Source organism: Gorilla gorilla, chromosome 15, assembly GCF_029281585.2.
Source record: "Gorilla gorilla gorilla isolate KB3781 chromosome 15, NHGRI_mGorGor1-v2.1_pri, whole genome shotgun sequence".
Classification (NCBI taxonomy): Eukaryota; Metazoa; Chordata; class Mammalia; order Primates; family Hominidae; genus Gorilla; species Gorilla gorilla.
The window spans coordinates 64721377-64735742 of NC_073239.2; the positions used below are offsets into that span (position 1 = coordinate 64721377).

A 14366-nucleotide genomic window follows, 5' to 3' on the forward strand; every position below is an offset into this window, starting at 1 on the left:
CAGAATCAACATAAATAACCTATGAGGAAAACTACTAGCTTCTTTATAAAATCTACATTTCAATGCATTGCTGTGGTTGCAGGGAAATAAGTAAATCTCCAAGCACCCCTTAAATAAACAACCTAATAAACATGCAAAAAATCACCTGAATCCTGAGATAGAATCAAAGAACAGTGCGCTACCTGCAAGACACAAATGGGAAAGCTGGAGCTAGCCTGAGACAAGTGTTGAAATTAGCATTGTGTTCCAGAGACTAAGCTTGAAGGAGCTGATCCTGGTACCTGGCATTATGTCAGCAAGCCTGGTCCCAGGTCTTACTACATTAAATTCCTAGCAGAGATAATTTCAAATTCTACCCTGGAGAAAAAGTTGACCCTAGGATACCTAAAGATTAAGATTAAAGAAATCAAGCCATGGTGAGTGAGACAGCAGAAACAACAAATAGCAAACATCTAATTAAGACTCCCAATGGCTTCAGATATAGAAATTATCAGAAATTGAATGTAAAATGACTATATATGAAATGTTTAAATAAATAATAGGTGAAATTACAAAATCAGTAAACACAAAAATGTTGTCAAGAATGAACAGACACAGAATTTTACTTCTGGCCATGCTGATTAATAGAGACAGGAGCTTTCCTAACATTATAAATATCTGGAAAACTTGGAAAATGTATGAGTCAAATTCTTTCAGATATAGGAGATTAGGCAATTTAGGATTATGGTCCAAGGGAAGTGGAAACAAAGTGAGCTCTATTAACTGCCTGGAATTACTTTCCAACCTGTGGTGCAGAGGGGGTCACTAGCATGATCTCACTGAGTTGAGTAAACAGAGATCAGAGTTAGGGAAGTCTGACTTACTTGGAATATTGAACGTGTAGGACACATTAACAATGAGAAGGAAAGTAGGTGAAGGAGGAGCTCCAGGAATATGCACAGGGGTCTCCTTGAGAATGTTCTATGTACTAAGTTGTACATGCATGGGAAAAGTCAAAGGGCTGGGAGCTTTAAGCTGAAGGACACCCAGAGCTCAGGTAGGGCGGAGAAATGTTTACTTCTGAACCAACCAGAATAGATTGAACATCTACAACATTCAGTGGAAACATGAGAAGGTTCAGGCCTTAGTATAAGTGCTAAAGTAGTCCCGAGGTAAAGAATTCTCTAAGTCCAGCCTAAAAAGCTTAAAAGCAAACCTCTAAAGAATCACACTGATCCACAATTACATACTTACTTAGCCAAATGAAATTGACATTTGTAAAAGGATGGCAACAAAATCCAAACACTCAATAATATAGCTCTCATAGTTTGGGGCCAAATTTAAAATTACTGTATATGAGAAGAAGCAGGAAAATGTGAGCCATGACCATGAGAAGAATCAGTGAAGAGAAACAGAAACTGAAAGAATTGGTGGATTTATATGAGTAGGGCTTCACAAAAGCTGTTTTAAATGTGTTCAAAAATTTTAAAAGAAACATGAATAAAAATAGATATGGAAGGTATAAAAATGAAGCAAATGCAAAATTTAGAATTAAGAAGTAAAATACATAAAATAAAAAAGTCCTGATTTTTAATAGTAGCCAGACACTGAAGAAGAAAATGTCAATGAACTCACACATATGATATAAAACTATCCAAACTGAAACACAAAGAAAAATAATAAAAAGCCACTGAACAGAGTCTCAGTGATGTGTGAAGCAATTTCAGGTGGCACAAACATTACATGATTGATGATATAAAAACGAAGATTTAAAAATATTTGCAAAAATAATTACCACAAATTTGTCCCATTTTGAATTAAACTATAGACAACTAAGTTTTCAAAACTTAACACACCTTTGCCCTCATATAAAGAAAAAGATAATCACAGTGAGGCACATTATAACCAAATTGTTGAAAAAATCAGTGATAAAAGAGAACATCTTAAAAATAGCTAAAGAAAAATTACACATTACTTACTCAGGAACCAAAATAAGAATATTGGCACATTTCTCATCCGAAATATTACAATCCAGAAAACAATGAAAGTATATGGTTTATATTTATGTGGGTAAATTCATTGTTTCTCCTCATTTAAAAATATTTAGAAATTGTTAAAAGCAAACAGATTATAACAAGTGGAAATAAAGGGAATGTCAACAATAACAATTGTAACAATAAAAGGATGAGGAGGCGGGGCGCGGTGGCTCACGCCTGTAATCCCAGCACTTTGGGAGGCCCAGGCGGGTGGATCACGAGGTCAGGAGATCAAGACCATCCTGGCTAGCATGGTGAAACCCCATCTCTACTAAAAATACAAAAAACTAGCTGGGCGTGGTGGTGGGCGCCTGTATCCCAGATACCCGGGAGGCTGAGGCAGGAGATTGGCATGAACCCGGGAGGCGGAGCTGGCAGGAAAAAAAAAAAAAAAAGGATGAGAGGTAGGAAGTAGAAGCATAAAATTGTAAGATTCTTATGTTGTAAGTAAATATATGATATTAGTGTGCTATTATTCAAATACATAATATGGTAAGTTTGTAAACATGAGAAGAACTACAATTCACCCTTGAACAACTCGACCCCCATGCAGTCGAAAAATCCACGTATAACTTTTGACTCCCAAAAAACTTAACTGCTATTAGCCTTCTTTAGACCAGAAGCCTTATCAAAAACATAAACAACTGACACATATTTTGTATGTTACATGTATTATATTCTGTGTTATTAACATAAATTAAGCTAAAGAAAAGAATATGTTATTAGGAAAATCCTAAGGAAGAGCAAATACGTTTACAATTTATTAAGCAGAAGTGGCTCATCATAAAAGCCTTCATCCTTACCTTATCAGCTTCACCTTGAGTAGGCTGAGGAGGAGGAGGAGGAGGAAGGGAGGTGTTGTTCTTGCTGTTTTGGGGTGGCAGAGGTGGAACAGTTGGAGGAGGTAGAAGGAGAAGAAGGAGAGAGGCTGATGCACTCAGTGTAACTTTTATTGAAAAATATCCATAGACAATTGGACATGCACAATTCAAACTTGTGTTGTTCAATGGTCAACTGTGCTACAAAATCAAAAAGTGGGGCATAGTTACTAAGCCAATAGTAGAAACAAAAAGAATTACTTAAAACCACAATATCAGTTCAAAACAAGGCAGGAAAAGTGAAAAAATCCTAAGTAAACAGTAATATATAACATGTTAATAGATTGAAAAATTCAATATTGTTAAGATAATTTTCTTGCATTAAGCTGCAGAACAAGCAAAATCCCAATTAAAATCTCAGCAGGACTTTTGTAGAAATTGGCAAGCTGATTATAAAATTTCCATGTAATACAAACAATTTTAAATAGCAAGAGTGATTTTAAAAATTAAGGGCAACGTTGAAGAACTTACACTACTAGATTTCAGGACTTATCATACACTGCAGTAATAGATGGAGTGGGGTATTGGCATAAGGACACATATTTAGATTAAAAGAATAACATAATCTGGAGATGTTTACAAGCGTATATAGTCAGTTTTTTTTAATCAAATTTGCCAGTGTAATTTAATAGGAAAAGAATGGTGCTGGAACAATAGAATATCAACGTACAATCACTGACAGCGATTATAACCGTAAAATTTAGGTGTTTTGTGGTTGAGGGCATGATGGAACATCTACAAAATAAAGGACAAAATATTTCTTACTGCACTGCAATAAGATGGAAGTACAACATTTGGTAGTCCTTTTTGGATACAGGAGGCAGCATAGTTCACATCTGAGGATGCTGTACCAGACCATGTATTAGGTAATACAAATGTTTGCATTCATTAGTGCACACTAACTATGGTAGAAGTGCTGAAGCACTAAAAAACTTAGTTGACAATGATTTGTCCAGTTGATAGCAACCCATGTTTGTCGGGGTTCTCTAGAGGGACAGAACTAATAGGATAGTGTCTATATGAAGGGGAATTTATTAGGAGAAATGACTCACAGGATCACAAGGTGAAGTCCCACCATTGGTTGTCTTCAAGCTGAGGAGCCAGGAAGCCAGTCCGAGTCCCAAAACCTCAAAAGTAGGGAAGCTGATAGTGCAGCCTTCAGTCTGTGGTGGAAGGCCCAAGAGCCCCTGGCAAATCACTGGTGTGAGTTCAAGAGTCCAAAAGCTGAAGAACTTGGAGTCTGATGTTCAAGGGCAGGAAGCATCCAGCATGGAAGAAAGATGGAGGCCAGAAGGCTTAGCCAGTCTGGTCTTTCCACGTTTTTCTGTCTGCTTTTATTCTGGCCATGCTGGCAGCTGATTAGATTGTCCCCACCTGGATTGAGTGTGGATCTGGCTTTCTCAGTCCATGGACTCAAATGTTAATCTCCTTTGGCAATACCCTCACAGACACACCTAGGAACAATGCTTTGCATCCTTCAATCCAATCAAGTTGACACTCAATATTAACCATCACACAACCCAAGTGTGAGCATGAGGTGCATGTAGACATGGTAACCATGGTGATGTAAGGAAGACTATGCATAAATTCAGTAGCATGGGTTCCCTGTCTCCAACACGAATTTATCTCCTGTTACTGCATGATGTCCATACATACAAGACAATCACTGAGTCCCCCTAATAGCACCATTCTGCGTGGAGACCAATTAGTTGCTGGGTGGTGCGTAGTGGAACAATGGCATGTTAAGTTAAAGATTTCAATGGGATGCCTAGCTCAGACAAGAGACCATACAAAGATGGGATGTCACTTTTTAGGATGTGTATTCTAAATCAACGACCATAATATGATTTTCTCCGAGTAGGTAAAATACATGAGTCTAAAATCAGGGACTTAAAATATAAATAACTTACTTAACGTCATCACCAGTTTCTCATTTACAGAGTTTGCGCTTTCCCGACCCACAAGTTTGGACTGTATGATGGAGAAGTTCTGGTCGACAAAGGTAGAATACATCGACTCTGGGACACTGCAAAAATTTCAATGAACTTAAGTTATGGCTTCTTCCAGTGTACTTCAGGGGACTTTTCCCAAGCCACTTGAAGAGAAGTCACTATCCTGATAGGGATAATTGATCTGAACTTCGGAAAAAGGTAGAGCTCTTGTAGAACGTAAAGCAGGAGGAATATTTTTAACAGTAACTAATCCTAATCCACTTTGGTGTCTTTTGATATTCTCTTGTACAACTTCGAGAATCAATGTAATAATACAGCAGCCAGGACCTGAGAAGGCATAGCGACTGTGACTATAGAACTGTCACAGATGAAGGTCTGAGTCTTCCAAAGTTAGGCCACCTGACCAGCAGAGGTGCTGTTTAAGGGCGAAGAGGGTGAAAATGCGTAACTAAGAAGTATCTTAGCTCAGGCCTCTGTAAAAAATACAGTGGGTGGGTTGGACAACAAAACTTTATTTCTCACAGTTCTGGAGGATGGAAAGATCAAGGTTGAGGTGCTGGCAGTCAGTTCCTAGTGAGGGCCCTCTTCCTGGTTATCAGATAGCTGCCTTCTTGCTGTGTCCTCCCATGGTGGGGAGAGAGTGAGAGCTTTGGTCTTTCACCTCTTATAAGGAGAGCAATTCCACCATGGGGCCCCCACCTCTATGATCTTATCTAAACTTAACTATGCCCCAAAGGCTCGTCCTCTAAATGCCATCACAGGGGAAGTTAGGGGTTCAACATATGAATTTTGAGGGATATGACATTCAGTTTACAACAAGGATGGTAATGTTGAATATCAGTTACAGCCCAAGATCTACTGCAGAGTTGGAAGCTGTGTGGTTTCTTCATTTAATAAGTCTCCACTAGAGAAAGAAAAAAATACACACATACCAGAATCATGGAGAAGCTGCTCCCAACATGTATGTACACATGGATTCGAGCAGCATGGATTAACTGAAGTGGACACTGTGCTTCACTACCCATTTCCTAAGCTGCTTATTATATAAACTGTTGGAGTGCTGCTGCCTAATAGAACTGCCTTCCTGGAAGTCCTTCATCTTTTCATCTTTTACTGAAGCATCTCACATCCAATACTGGTGGATACAGGAGTAAAAAGTTCTGGTCCGGTTGCAATAAATCAGAGAAATGCTAAAAAGTTATCCCAGTTCCAGAACTCTAAAAGAAGCTTTTGTTGTGAATGAATCAAAATCCAACTTTTTTTTTTTTTTTTTGAGACGGAGTCTCATCTTGTAGCCCAGGCTGTAGTGCAGTGGCATGATCTCGGCTCACTGCGACCTTCACCTCCGGGGTTCAAGTGATTCTCGTGCCTGAGCCTCCTGAGTAGTTGGGACTACAGGTGTGCACCAGCACACCCAGATAATTTTTGTATATTTAGTAGAGACAGCGTTTCGCCATGTTGGCCAGGGTGGTCTTGATCAAAGTCAAACTTCTTTGTCTTTCAATTCTGCTTCCTTTCCTTTCCTTCCTGGTGTTAATTCCAAGAACACTACCCAATCAACCTACTGTGCTATGTTTTACCTATAGTCTGCTTCCCAGGGAGCATAACTTGCAACATTAAAAACTCGAGAACAAACATGTAAAAGTGAAAAATCAACAAAGCAACGAATTCTTTGAAAGGATGAATCACAGTAATAAACTCCTAGGAAGACTGATCAACAAACACAGAAAGCACAAATTTAAAATATGCAGAATAAAAGAGGATATCACTATAGACCCTAAAGATGTTAAAATATAACAAGAGGATATTATAAACAATATTATCCCAATAAAATTTTCAACTTATATAATAAGAATATATTTCTTGAAGAACACAATTTACCAAAACAGACATTAGAATAAATAGAACCGTGAAAAACTTTGCTAAAAATTTTGAAAAGAGAAAAATAATTAACAAATACATAGATAAATATAACTTACCAAAATTTATAAAGAATGGCTTTAAGTAATCATAAAATAATTGAAAGAACACACCAGGCTCAATTCTTGTATGGTGAAGTCTGCCAAAATTAAAAAAAAATTAAATTCTATGGACAAATTCAGAGGATAAAAAATAAATATAGGTCAGAAACTCAGATCTACAAACAGAAAGGAAGGAATTTTTAAAAAGTGAAGCTAAAAGAAAGACTTATTTTTCTTATTCTTAAGTGATCTAAGAAATAATGATTAGTTCAAAATATTAATCGCAATAATGTACTTTATTATGTATGTGTATATGTGCATGTGTGCACATATATATAAGTGAAATGAATGACAGTGATGATAAAAGAGATGAGAGAGAGGAATTGGGATATTTAAAAATTATTATTATAAGGTACTTGCACTAACCATGAAGTAGTATAGTGTTATTTCGAAGTGGACTTGTAAATGTATATTTCAAACTCTAGGGCAACCTCCAAAAAACACGAATAAAAGAAGTATAACTAATGCTAAGAAAGGAGAGAAATGGAATTATATAAAATGTTCAGTTAAAACCACAGAAGTCAGTAAAAAAGTGGAAGACATTAGACTAAAAATAAAGGGAGAGAGAAAGACATGCTATGATCTCACTAATAAAAAAGCAGGAATAGCTATATTAATTTTAGACTGAGCAGACTTCAGAGCAAACAGAGGTATGAGAAGTAAATTAGTACAATCATTATGGAAAACAGTATGACTAGTCTGTTAAAAAAAAAAAACCTAGGCCGGGCGCGGTGGCTCACGCCTGTAATCCCAGCACTTTGGGTGGCCGAGGTGGGCGGATCACGAGGTCACGAGATTGAGACCATCCTGGCTAACACGGTGAAACCCCTCTCTACTAAAAATACAAAACAATTAGCCAGGCGTGGTGGTGGGCACCTGTAGTCCCAGCTACTCGGGAGGCTGAGGCAGGAGAACGGCGTGAACCCAGGAGGCAGAGCTTGCAGTGAGCGGAGATCACGCCACTGCACTCCAGCCTGGGCGACAGAGCCAGACTCCGTCTCGAAAAAAAAAAACCCAAAAATGTAACTAGCATATGATTCAGCAATCTCACTTATGAATGTATATCCAAAAGAAATGAAGTCAGTATGTCAAAGGGTTATCTGCGCTTTCATGTTTATTGCAACATTATTTGCTAAGACATAGATTCAACCTCAATGTCCACCAATGGATGAATGGATAAAGAAAGTGTGGTACATATACACAATGGAATACTATTCAGCCTTATAAAAAGAAAAAATATCTGAAACAACATAGATGAGATTGAAGGAAGTTATGATAAATGAAATAAGCCAGACACAGAAAGACAAATAAGGCATGATCTCACTTATACTTGGAATCTAAAATAGCTGAAATCATGGAAGTAGAGACTAAAATAATAGGTACCAGAGGCTGGGTGGGTGACGGGGATAGAGAAAATGGGAAGATTTTAGGCAAAAGGTACAATGTTTCAGCTAGGAGGAATGTGTTGATATTTATTGCACAGCAGTGTGACTATGGTCAATAATGTATTTTGTATTTTGAAATAACTAAGAGAGTACATTTCAAATGTCTCACCAGAAAAATGATGGATAAAGTAGGTGATGCGTATATTAATTAGCTTGATTTAATTATTTCACATGGTACACACATATCAAAATATCACATTGTACCCTATAAACGTACAATTATGATTTGTCAGTTAAAAATAATATTAACTTAAAAGGAGGAGAATTGCATAATGGTAAAGGGGTTCATTCTTTCAGAAGTCATAACAACCTGTAATGCATATGTGCCTAAAAACAAAGTATCAAAGTATGGGAGGCAAAAACTGATGGAACTGCTAGGTGCAATTGATGAATCCACTGTTTTAGTTGAAGACCTCATCCTTCTATCACAAATGGACACATCCAACAAGCAGAAAATAAATTTAAGGACACAGTTGAACTCAATAGCATCATCAATCAACTGAATATAATTGACATCTATAGACCTACTTTATCCAACAACAGCAGAATACATTTCTTCTCAAGCTCACATGGTACCTTAACTAAGATAGAACACATGCTGGGCCATAAAACACACCTTAAGAAAAATTTTAAAAAAGAATGATGAATTGTCTGCTCTCAAGCCACAATGTAATTAAACTAGAAAACAATAACAGACAGATAACTGGAAAAATCTCAAAATAACACATTTCAAGATAACATATAAATAAAAAAATTAAGAAAAACAAAAAAAGGGAATAAATGAAAATGAAAACACTATAACATTTGTGAGATATAGTAAAATCAGGCCTTAGAATTTATAGCATTGAATACATATTTTAGAAAAGTGAGGTGGCTCACACCTGTAATGCCAGCACTTTGGGAGGCCGAGGCAGGCAGATCTCTTGAGGTCAGGAGTTCCAGACCAGCCTGGTCAACATGGTGAAACCTCGTCTCTACTAAAAATAGAAAAACTAGCTGGGCGTGGTGGCACGTGTCTGTAATCCCAGCTACCCAGGAGGCTAAGGCAGGAGAATCGCTTGAACCCAGGAGTCAGAGATTGCAGTGAGTCGAGATCGCACCACTGCACTCCAGCCTAGGCGACAGAGCAAGACTCCATCAAAAAAGAAGAAGAAGAAGAAGAAGAAAAAGAAGAAGAAGAAGAAGGATGTAGAATCAATAATTTAAGCTTCTACCATTGGAAATGAGTAAAAGAAGATAAAATTTAATTCAAAATAAGCAGAAGAAAAGAAATAATGAAAACTAGAGCAAAAAATCAATAAATTTGAAAGCAAGATATCAATGAATTTGAAAGTAAGATATCAATAAATAAAATCAATGTAACCAGAAGCTGATTTTTTGCAAGGTAAATAAAATAGATAAAATAGATAAACCTCTACCAGGCCAACTAAAAAAAAAAAGGACAAAGGACACAAATTTTTAATATCAGAGATGGAAGAGGGAATATCACTACAACTCCACTGACAACAAAAAGATAGTAAAGGCATACTATGAACAACTGCATGCCCATAAATTTGATAACCTAGATGAAATGCGTCAATTTCTTAAGTAACAAAATCTGCCAAAACTCACACAAAAAGGAATACAAAATCCAAATAGCCCTATATCTATGAAAGAAATGGACTCAATAATTAATAACCTTCCACAACAGATAGCATCAGGCCCAAAGATGTTCACTGGTGAATTCTAACAAAGACTGAAGGAAGAAATTATACCAATTCTCTACTATTTATTTCAGAAAATAGAAGTAGAAGGAGTACTTCTCAACTCTTTCTATGAGGCCAACATCATCCTGATATCAAAACCAGACAGACTTTATAAGAAAAGAAAACTACAGATTAATATCTCTTATGAGTATAGATGCAAAAAAAAAAAAACTTCAACAAAGTATTTGCAAATTTAATTCAACAATATATAAAAAGATTTATACATCAGAACCAAGTGGGATTTATCTCAGATATGCAATGCTGGTTCAACATCAAAAATCAATTAATGCAATCCATTGCATCAAGAGGCTTAAAAAGTCGTGAAATTGTATCAATAGATGCAGAAAAGGTATTTGAGAAAATCCAACACTGACATATGACAAAAACTCTCAGTAAACTGGGAATAGAAGAAATCTTCCTCAAATTGAAATGGAATATCTATGAAAAGCCTACAGCTTAACATCATCTTTAATGATGAGGACCTGGAAGCTGTCCCACTAAAATAGAAACAGGCAAGAATATTTCCTGTCACTACTGCTTTTCACCATTGTACTCAAAGTCCTAGTTAATGACATAAAACAGAAAAAGAAATAAAAGGTATACAGATTGGAAAGGAAAAAATAAAACTTTGTTCACAGATGACATAATCATTTATGTAGAAAAGCCTAAAGAATTGACCAAAAAACCCTCCTAGAGCTAATAAGCAATTATAGCAAGGTTGTGGGACAAAAGGTTAATATACAAAAGTCAATCACTTTCCTATATACCAGCAATAAAAATTTGAATTTGAAATTAAAAACACAATGTCATTTATATTAGAACATACAAAAATAAAAACTTAGGTGTAAATCCAAGAAAATATGTACAAGACCTGTACAAGGAATACTACAAAGCTATGATGAAAGGAATCCAAGAACTAGAGTGATAATCCACGTCCATGGACAGGAAAACTCAATATTGCCAAGATGTCAGTTCTTCCAAACTTGATCTGTAAATTCAATGCAATCCTCATCAAAATCTCACTAGTCATTTTGTAGATATTGACAAACTGATTCTAAAATTTATATGAAAAAGAAAAAGAACCAGAATAGCCAAGACAATATTGAAAGACTAGAACAAAATTGGAGGATTGGTAGTATTGACATCAAGACTTACTTTAAATCTACAGTAATTGAGGTAGCCTAATATTTGCAAAAGGATAAACAGATCAGAGGAACAGAAGAGAGCATGCAGAAATAAAGCCACATGAATGTACTCAACTAATCTTAAACAAAGGATCAAAAACATACTATGGAGAAGACAGTCCCTTCAACAAATGGTGCTGCAATAACTGGATATGTACATGCAAAACACTAAATCTAAATGCTAACCTTATACCCATCACAAAAATTGATTCAAAAAGGTTCAAAAACCTAAGTGTAAATGCAAAGCTATAAAACTCCTAAAAGGAAACATAGGAGACATTGCAGATGAGCCTGGATTTGCTGATAACTTTTTATATATAACAGCAAGGGCATAATTCATGAAGAATTGGCAAGCTGAACTTAATGAAAATTAAAAATGTCCACTCTGTAAAAGATATTGTTAAGATAATGAAAAGACAAATCACAGACTGAAAATATTTGCAAAAGACATATGTCATGAAGGATTGTTATGCAACATATACGAAGAACTCTTAAAACATAACAATAAGAAAACAATTTTTAAAATGGGCAAAAGACCTGACACCTTAGCAAATATGATACACAAATAGCAATAAGCATATGAAAATATGCTCCACATCCTATATCATGAGGGAAATGCAAATTAAAATAAAGAAATTCCACTAAACGTCTATTACAGTAACCAAAATCCAGAACATTGACAACACCAAATGCTGATGAAGATGTGGAGCAACAGGTACCTTCATTCATTCTGGGGGGCATGCAAAATGGTATAGCCACTTTGAATGACAGTTTAGCAGTTTCTTACTAAACTAAACATACTCTTACCCTACAATTCAGCAGTTATGCTCCTTAATATTAACCCAAAGGAGCTATAAACATGTCCAAGCAAAAATCTGCATGTGGATGTTTAAAGCAGCTTCATTTATAATTGCCAAAACATGGAAGCAACCAAGTTGTCTTTCAGAAGGTAAATGAATAAGTAAACTGTTGTATATCCAGACAATATAATATTATTTATTGCTAAAAAGAAATGAGCTCTCAATCCACGAAAAGACATGGAAGAAACGTAAATGCATACTACTAAACAAAAAAGCCAATTTGAAAAGGTACATACTGTATCATTTCAACTATACGACACTCTGGAAATGGCAAAAGTATTGAGATAGTCTAACAGTACAGTGGTTTCTAGGTGTTGAGGGGAGGGATGGATGAATAGGTGAAATACAGAGCAAATTCAGGGCAGTGAAAATCATCTGTCTGATACTATAAAGATGGATACATGTCATTACAAATTTGTACAAACCTATGGAATGTATAACACCAACGGTGAACAATAATGTAAATTTTGGACTCTGGGTGATAATAATGTGTCTGTGTAGGTTCATCAGTCATAAGAAATGTACCACGTTGGTGGGGGATGTTGATAATGAGAAACGCTATGCATGTGTGGAGACAGGAGGTAGGTACATTGATGCTGTGACCCTTCCTCTCACTTTTGCTGTGAATATAAAACTGTTCTAAAAAAAAACTTTAAAAAATCCATGGTGAAGAAAATTATAAAGACAGGCTATTGTTTCTTGTTTGTTTTACAACCCTGTGCTTTGTGCAAGAGAAAAAGTTGTTCCCAATGAGCCCTGGGTCCTAGTCAGGGCCACAAAACTGTCACATCCCCCATGGGGTGGGCCAATAAGGGTTGACAATAGTGTTGGAACAAGTGAGGCAATGCAAGCCTTTATGTATACTCATGGTTTTTGATTTTTATTAACTTTTATTACCTTTTTTGATTTGGTTCAACAAATGAAATTTACAGATATTTTACATAAGTGTATATTGCAGAGCCCATTTCTTCTTTTGCATCAGGCTCAGACATGGCTTGTCATGGCACTGAGGAAGAGATTTATTCTTTTTGACTCTGGGGTTTCCTAGTCCTTTCTATCTCCATCATCATGGCCCAAATGAACTGAACTTCCCTAGCACTGTCTCTGCACAATAACCTCATGGGTCTTCATTCCCTAATCTGACTTTTAAAGGCCTTCTGAATAAAGAAATAAGATCCTAGGGAATTCTGAAGTAGGTGAAGATGTTTCTGTAGTACTTCAATTTCCAACTTTACATCATTTTCCTTTCAAAGTATGCCCCCATTTTCACTCACTAACATTCATAGTATTTTACCTTTTTATCATCTCAAAACATTTGAGAAATTTGTGGAATAAATTAACTCATTCTGAGGTAAAAAAAATTTAAATCAGCTGAGTGGGCTCTACACACTGCACAGAAATAGTGTCTGTTTTACAAAAATTAAAATTTTGCTAGCTAAAATAAAACACTAGCTGTTAAATGTCATGTATTAACTCATGGGTGAAGAAGTGAAACCTTTCAATAGCCCTTTAAAATTTTTAACAATTACTTCTTAAACTACGCATAAAAACCAGTTTTAATATATATATAACACAAAAAAAAACAGAACAACTTTTTCAAAAAGGTCAACAGTTTTAGTTACAAAACAATGTCTCTGGATGTGGACATTAAAAAGACTACTTCCAAGAAAATTAAATTTTTGAAGTCTTAATTAAATCCAAAATAGGCAATGTGTGCCAACAGTACAAAAGACATCAAAAGTCTCTTCATCTGCCAAATGTTGCCCAATTTGAGTACAGATTTCATTTCCTATGTGAATGCCATGTCCTATTCCCTGAAACCTGAATGACTAACATTGAAAAATATAAGAAACATAAAGTGATAGGTATTATGTGCAGATTTTATTAATAGCACAACAAATAATCTTTAGTGAACAAAATGGACAGTTTCCATGACTGAATCTCAAGAATTAGAATTAGAATGACTGGATTTATAATTTAGATACACTGGCTTTTTACTTGGTGACTTATTTAGGTAGTTACACTAATTGATATTTTCTAAGCACTTAACATGTGCCAGGCATGATAATAGGCTGCTAATATAGTTTATTTGTTTACTTTTCACAAGAGTCCTATTTAATCTCCTTTCGCATATTTTTCATATGAGAAAACTAAGTATATTCTAAGATTATGGAACTTGCCCAAGTTTACACAGGGATGTGGTTCAGGACGTGCTATCCAAAATACAGCACCTTGACACAATGAGTATTTTAAGCTGAAGGAATTG

The 14366-nt window shown here is 35.8% G+C and overlaps 1 long non-coding RNA gene across 2 annotated transcripts in view; it reads right to left on the minus strand.

Moving 5' to 3' along the window:
* Positions 1-2843: 2843 nt before the first annotated feature.
* The window catches only part of LOC101126603 (uncharacterized), a 30092-nt gene continuing 18569 nt past the window's right edge, over positions 2844-14366 (minus strand). The window contains exons 3-4 of one of the 2 annotated variants that reach the window (XR_008671560.2): positions 6825-6904; positions 2844-5260 (exon numbers count right to left, since the gene is read on the minus strand). This is a non-coding gene — a long non-coding RNA (uncharacterized lncRNA). The remainder of the gene's footprint in view (positions 5261-6824; positions 6905-14366) is intronic. The other variant, XR_008671561.2, reaches the window with a different exon arrangement.